This window comes from Plecotus auritus (assembly GCF_963455305.1).
Source record: "Plecotus auritus genome assembly, chromosome: 12".
Taxonomy (NCBI): domain Eukaryota; kingdom Metazoa; phylum Chordata; class Mammalia; order Chiroptera; family Vespertilionidae; genus Plecotus; species Plecotus auritus.
The window spans coordinates 9,599,753-9,607,579 of record NC_137778.1 but is presented as its reverse complement, the minus strand read 5'-3'; positions in this window follow the sequence as shown (position 1 = coordinate 9,607,579).

The window sequence follows — 7,827 nt, the reverse complement described above, 5'->3', positions numbered from 1 at the left end:
AAGACAATCCAGGCCGGTTCTGCATGGTACACGCCCTTGAGGCTTGAGGAAAAAACAAAACCAAATCCAATCACCAAATAAACCTGGGTTGGCCAGGCTGGGTGCCACATGCCCAGGGGGGTTGGGAAAATGCTGACTTTTTCTGCTGTTTGAGGCTCCCTTGCCACCCGCCCACCAGCCCCGGGCAGCTCCCAGCAGAGGCAGGCACGTGGCCAGCACCTCAAAGCCATTGTGTTGCTAGGAGTGCACAGTCCAGTAGGGCCACAGAACAGCCATGCAGGCAGCACCACCCAGAAAGCTGGGACAGAGGACTGACATGAGGACACGCCTGTGGTGTGTGTGTGTGCCTCACGCTGCCTCTAGGATGTGTGGTCTGGGGTCTGGGGAGGAAGAGGACCAGGCTAAGTGGGAAGCGTGGTTCACGCAGTCGGTGTTGGCCTGCACCAGGCCTCTGTGCGTGTCTGTGAGGTATAGGGTGTTTGTGTGTGCAGTTTGTGTGTGTATAGTGTGGGGTGTGTTTGTGTGTGAGGTGTGTGTAGTGTGTGTAGTGGGAGGATAGGTAGTATGGTGTGTAGTATGGATGTGTGTGTACAGCATGTTCAGTGTTTGTGTCAGGGGGTGTAGTGTGTGGGGTGTGTGGAGGTAGTTGGTGTGTAGTATGTGGGGGTATGTAGAGTATGTGCTGTGTTTGTGTGGGGGTTGTATGTAGTATGTGTGGTGTGTTTGTGAGCAGGTGTTTGTGTATGTGTGTGATGTGTTTGTGGGAGTCTGGGGGTGTGTATAGTGTGGGGTGTGTTTGTGGGGGTGGTGCATGTAGTGTGTTGTACGTGTGTGTGGTGGTAAGAGGAGTAGGGACATAGAAGGTGACAGTAGATTTCCCTTGTTAAAGTACCAAAAATTATAAATGCGCTCATAGGCTTGGAGAACAAAAGGTGGGCAAAGGGGTGCTGAGGGCCGGGGTGGGACAGGAGCACTTCCGAGAGCCTTCCTTGTTCCAGTGAGTCCCCAGCACAGCCCGCGAGGAGGGCATGAGCCTTATCTTTCCGAGGAGAAGACTGAGGCTCCTCTCCCTGCCCTCACAGCTCCCCGGGTCCTGTCCACACCTCAGCACCCTCTCCATCCACAGCCTCCTCTCTGCTCTGCTCCTGGGGCCAGGTGAGCAGCACACCTACCACACTGCCTCCCCGCGGGCCTCCTGCCTGCCCTCTCACCTTCCCCAGCATTCTGCCCGGCACCCATCCCAGCGACGTCCACCAGCATAAATCCTTCTTGTGGTCCACAGGCCATCACCATGCTTCAGGCCTCAGCTCTGGCCACAACCTCCTCCTGCTACAGATGTGGGAACTCCCTCAGTTCCCCAGGAAGCTGGTGTCCTCTCACCCCCTGCTGTGGCCAGCAGTGGACCTCTGTCCCCTCTCTGGCCCTCCACCTGATTAATCCCACCTTAGCTGTTAGTTATCAGGCTTCCCTGACGCGCAGATCAGGTGAGGGGCCCCACCGTGTGCCCCTCAGCCCCGTCAACTCGGTGCCACGGAACAGGGATTTTCATTGATTTTCTTCACCATCGTCTCCCCTGTGCTCAGAGCAACGCCTGACAGTAGTTGGCACTCAATACATGTTTTTTGGAAGGAAGAGCACTTGCAATACTTTATCATAATTGTTTGTCTGTTTGTCCCGAGGCTAGTCTCCATGAAGGCAGGGTCTCTTTCGATTCATTTTAACCCAATACTCAGCACAGAGGCTGGTGCATAGTAGATGATAAATAAATATTGTGGAATATAACAGAATTCTCCACAGCTGTTTTATAAAAGAAGAATGATGAAATGTTCTATGCAATGACATGGAATAGGTAGATGTCTGAGAGGCACTGTTATGTGAAAAGGCAGTAGCAGAACCCTGTGTATAATGTACTATCTTTTCTATAATAAAAGGCTTTCCCTCACATTCATTGCTACATAAAGAAAACTCTAGAAGTTTGCATTAGAAATAAATAAAAGTGGTTGCCCTCTCAGTGATTCCACTTCTAGGAATTTATCTGAAGAAACTCAAAACACTAATTCAGAAGAATATATGCACCCTTATGTTCACTGCAGCATTATTTACAATAGCCAAGATTTGGAGGCAGCACAGTGTCCATCAGTGGGTGAGCGGATAAAACAGCTGTGATACACTTACACAGTGGAACACTAGTCGGCCGTAAAAAGGAAGAAAATCTTACCCTGTGTGACAGCATGGATGGAGCTGGAGAACATGATGCTAAATGAAATAAGCCAGTCAGAGGAAGACAAGTACCATATGATTTCACTCATATGTGGAATCTAATGGACAAACCGAATTACCAAGCAAAATAGAGACAGACTCATAGACAGAGAGCAGACACAAAGCTCTGGTGGGGGTTGGAGGGGAAAATGGAGGGACTGAGCAAAAAAGAAAATGAGAGAGAGAACTCATGGACAACAGTGTGATGATTGCGGGGTAGGGGGGGATAGGTGGTGCAGGTGGAAGAGGGCACAGAGGTGATAAATGGTGATGGAAAAATCAAATAACATAAAAGCGTGGTTGCCTTTCAGAGTGGGGACTGGGCAAATGCATGTCAGGAATGGGGGCAGGACTCTTTCCTTATATAACTTATACTTTGAATTTTAAACTCTTTGAATGTATTACAAAATCCATCACTTAAAAGAAGGAAAATAAATACTGGTGGAAGAAGGAGGAGGAGGAGGAAGCAGGGGGAGAGGCAGAACGCCAGCCAGGACCTCGCTGCCTCTGGCCTTGAATCCAAGGCTGGTCACTGTGGATTCGGCCGCAGGAGGACACGCACCTAAGATTGCCCCAGGCCCACATGCTCTGGCCAAGACGCCAAGTCTCCCGCCTGGGCAAGATCACCTCGACTTTTCTGTGGGCTGGAGGAGGAGCTGTGACCTGGGATGTCAGTCAGCAGCTGGGTGTTTCCGATCCCAGAGCTCAGCTGTGCAGATAAACCATCGAGCGTGTGCACTGCTCTGCGCATTGCCATGTGAGTCACCACACCGAGGGGTAGGTGCTTCCCACGGTGATTCTCAGGGCTAACCGGTGAGTCAACGCTCAGCCCCTTTCCTAAGCCCAACGCTGATCCCGAAAAGAACCGCCTCCATCGGAGAGCTTCAAGGTAAACAGGCACAACTGCTTCTTGCCCGTTGAGGAAAAGGCGCCACATGCAGGCCCTATGACCCTGCCTTTCACCCCTAAACATACGCAGTCCTTGCTGGTGTGCCCCAGGGGGCCCGACCAAAACTTTTCTCAGTAGCATCGTGTGTAAGAGCAGAAGAAAAACAAAACTGGAAGTGACCCGGACGTCCTTCTTCAGGAAATTCGACAAATAAAATGTGGTAAAGTCAAGTGGGATTTGACAGCAGCGGACATGAATAAACTAAAGCCACATACCTCGGCTGGGTGCATCTCAGAAGCACATGGAAGACATACTATATACCATGTATGTAAACTTCCAAAGCAAGAAAACGAAGCAGTTTCCCTTCACACGTGTTTATCGCAATGCAGGCAGTGAAACAACAAAAATCATACAAGTGAGGGAATGGTGCACCCCAAATGTAAACAGTGGGGGGGCGGTGGGGATGCAATAGGTGAGCAGACACGCAGGTGACTGGGCCATGCTGGGAATGCCCTATTCCTCCAGTTGGGATGTGGGGCCACAGATATTCCTTTCATTACCACACTTTGCATCTTGGATAAATGCTCCACATATTCTTTTTATGACTCACATATTCCAATTTAAAATTTTCAAACACAGCCCTAGCCAGCATGGCTCAGTGGTCAGAGCGTTGGCCTGTGCACCGAAGGGTCTCGGGTTCGATTCCCAGTCAAGGGTGCATACCTGGGTTGTAGGTGCCATCCCCAACCCCAGTCGGGTGTGTTTGGGAGGCAACCAATCATGTAACTCCCTCACATGGATGTTTCTCTCTCTCCTCTCTCACTTGCTCTCTCCCTCTCCTCCCTTCTATCCCTCTAAAAATAAATGGAAAAAATATCCTGGGATGAGTATTAACAACAATAATTTCAAGCACAGGCTGAGCTTTGGGGTCCGGACCCCTGGGTTTGGGTCTGACTCTCTTTGCCGTGGTTGTGTGGCTCCGGCATGCCACCTGACCTCTCGGAGCCTTCACTGTCTCACGTACAATGGGGACAATAATGCTAACTCGAAGACTTCTAGTTATGTATGTATCACGTTTAGCTCATAGTAGGTGCTCAACAAATGGTGGTTAGTGTTAGGCCAGGAGCTGCTGCAGGAGCGCCTGTTTTCAATCTGCTTGTGAGTAAAGATGTAAGACTCTGGGGGCGCCATAAACGAAAACTGAACGAATGAAGGAGTGAATGAACGAATGAAGGAACTCGTGATTTCTTTTCCTACCTCTTTCCCTGAGTGACCTCTGGGATTCAAACTGTCTGCTTAGCATTGTGGCCACTTAAAATAAAATGCTAACTACAATGATCACACCTACCCAGGGCTCCTGGAAGCAGATGCTCATTCCCGGGAAGAGCTTATTCTCAGGAAGATCCTACCTTGATTTTCTTTTTCTTTTTTCCCCCTTTTCTAAAAATTCTTTATTGTTGAAAGTATTACATATGTCCCCGGCCTTCACCCTCTCCCCTATTGTCTGTGTACATTGGTTATGCTTATAAGCATACAAGTTCTTTGATTGATCTCTTACCCCTCCACCTCCCACTCATTGCCGCCCACCCTCCCCTGCCTTCCCTCTGAGGTTTGACAGTCTGGTGATTCTACGTCTCTGGATCTATTTTTATTCATCAGTTTTCTCTACCTTCATTCTCCAAACTGGACCAAAGGTCCCTGTGGGAGGAACTCACCGTGTCCTCCCTGCCCCCACAGCACCTGGCACAGTTCTGGGCCCATGACAGCTGCTCACGAAGACAGCTGCTCTCGGGGAGGAGAGACCTTTGCTGGGCTGGGAGCTCTCCAGACATTTGCAGCCTTGGATCTGTCGCCTTGGATCTGTAGGAGTTTCCCTTGACCTTACAGTCTTAGTAACATTTGTCTTATATACAATGACAGCCCATGATTAGAGGAAATTGAGTGGTTTTCCAAACCCTGAAAATAGGACAGACTGATATTTATAGGCCTTCTGAGAATCTCTGCCAAGTCTCTGATTTTTTTTTTTTTCCTGTTTCAGGCTAGATCTGGGGGAGGGAATTACTTGTGGAATCCTGGACAGGTCATATATTTGAAGTCAGATCATCTTACTAGTAAACAAGCTTTTGTGTGACCTTGAGCCAGTATCATCTCTAGCCTCAGTTTTCTCTTCTGTAAAATGGGGACAATAATTAGTTCTTGCTTATTTCACAAGGATGATATAAAGGTAAAAATAAAATCATAAACTTGTTGTTGACTGGGTAACTACACAGCTCTACACAACATGGTGTAAAGAAAGAATATGGAATTCGCAGAGAAAAAAATACTGGATTTGCAGTGAAGATGGCAGAGAAAGAAGACCGGATTTGTATTGGTTGGTTCTTAAGTTACCAAGTATGTATTGAAGCTTATTATGAATAAGTCTTCTGAGTGCTTTATGAATGTCAACTCATGTAACCCTCACAATGATCCTATGAACCAGGTGCTATAATATTATTCCCATTAGACAGATGGGGAAACTGGGGTGCAATTAAGTAAGTTTCACACTAGTATGTGGCAAAGCTGAGATCCAAACCCAGGCGATCAGACCCCGGAGGCGGGCTCTTCACCAGCGATTCTGCCTCCTGCTTGAGCCCTGTGAAGGCTAGCTCTGCCACCCACTAATTCCTTCTCCTGTCCTCCGTTCATTCATCCCACGTGAATTTCCTGAGTGTTTACTATGTGGCAGGTGCTATTCTAGGAGCTGGGGATGGAGCATGCATTCTGTGGGAGAAGGACCTGCACAGATAAGCAGCTGAGGTGTCCAGAGAGCCCAGTGCTGTGGACAAAGGATAAAGCGGGAGCCTGAGTCCGTTGGGGCTGCTGTGACGGAACACCATAGCTTGGAGGCTAATGAACCACAGGCACTAGTTTCTCACCGTTCTGGAGGCTGGAAGTCCAAGATCAGGGTGCCAGCAGGTGGAGTTCTGGCGAGGGCCCTCTTCTGGGTGGCAGACCACTGGCTTCTCACTGTGGAAGGGGCGAGGGAGGTCTCTGGGGTCTCTTTTCTAAGGGCACTAACCCCATTCGTGGAGGCTCCATCCTCATGACCTAACCACCTCCCAAAGGCCCCACCCCCACTCCCATCACACTGCGGTCAGGATGTGAAATGCATTTAGGAGGACATCAACAGCAGGCAGGGTGCTTTGGACTCATGGTGTCAGCTCCTTGAGCCTCCGTTCCCTTGTTGTAAATGGAGACACCGAGGCCTGCCTCCCTGCTTCCAATATCTCGGAGGCAAGCAAATGAACTACGGGGGTGTACGTGGCCCGTAACCTGTGAAGTGCTATGCCAGTGCGGGAGCGTAGCGTTTTTTGCTCTTGCCTCTGTGTTCCTCTGGTGCTTGGTTCATGTCTTTATTCAGTGCGTTCACCATTGTTTCATAGTTGGTCGTGCAGGTTTTCGTGTCTCTCCATAAACGGAATGTGTGAGGGCAGGAACGGGGTTAAGTATGGAACAAAGGTGTAATTACTCATATTCATAATCTCTATTTAACGAGCCCCTCCCGGTTGTCAGACACTTCTACATAATGCTGAGTTTAATCTTCAACATGTAAGTTGTTATTATTATCCCTGTTCCCAGAGGAGGAACCGAGGCTTAAGGGGGTGAGTAACTTGTCCATGGCCATTCGCCAGTGGGGTGACAGAATCAGGATCGGAACTTGCATCTCTCTGACTCCGACATCCACGATCTGTCACCCACCCGAAGCTGTCTTGGAATTATTATTCCTGCTTATTCGTGCATCCAATCAATATTTTGGGAGCACCTACTATGATCTAGGTGTTTTACCAGGTGCCGGAGACATGGAGATGGAAAAGGCAGGTGAGGTTTCTGTCCAGATGGGAGACAGAACCAGTCAGGTACCAAATAAATCGATGGGCCCTGCTTTGATGCACGCGAGTCCCGTGAAGGTGGGAGGCGGAGGAGGGCCTGTCTGAGGAGCAATGCAGAGCTGAGCCCCGAGGGACGCAAGGAAGCGGCCTTAAGAAGACCTTAGGGACTGCCAACAAGGCAAGGAAGCTGAGGTGTAAATGAGCAGGGATGTTCTCCAAGTAGGAGGGAGGCCAGTGAAGGGCCAGGAAAGAGGGGGACAGTGGTACGCGGCGAGGAGGCAAGGGGGCTGGACCCAGGGCCTTCGAGACTGTGAGCGAAGCACAGGGACCCATCGGAGGTGTCCAGGCAGAAGTGATGTGAGCTGGTTTATGTGTTAGGAGAGGTATTACCATTAACTGTTTAAAGAGCACTGGAGTTTGCTAATCAGAATCATAGCAATGGTGTTCTTTAAAATTGGTTTAGCTGAAACCGGTTTGGCTCAGTGGATAGATCGTCAGCCTGCAGACTGAAAGGGTCCCAGGTTCGATTCCGGTCAAGGGCACATACCTTGGTTGCGGGCACATCCCCAGTAGAAGGTGTGCAGGAGGCAGCTGATCGATGTTTCTCTCTCATCGATGTTTCTAACTCTCTATCCCTCTCCCTTCCTCTCTGTAAAATATCAATAAAATATATATAAAAAAATTGGTTTAGAAGATGAAAGAGAGCTAACAAGAAGAAGGCCAGGAAGGTGAGGTAGGCTGGAAGGAGAGTCATTCCGCCAGCAAGTGACATGTGCAGGGGTTTCCCTTCGCCTCCGCTTTAGCTGAAGT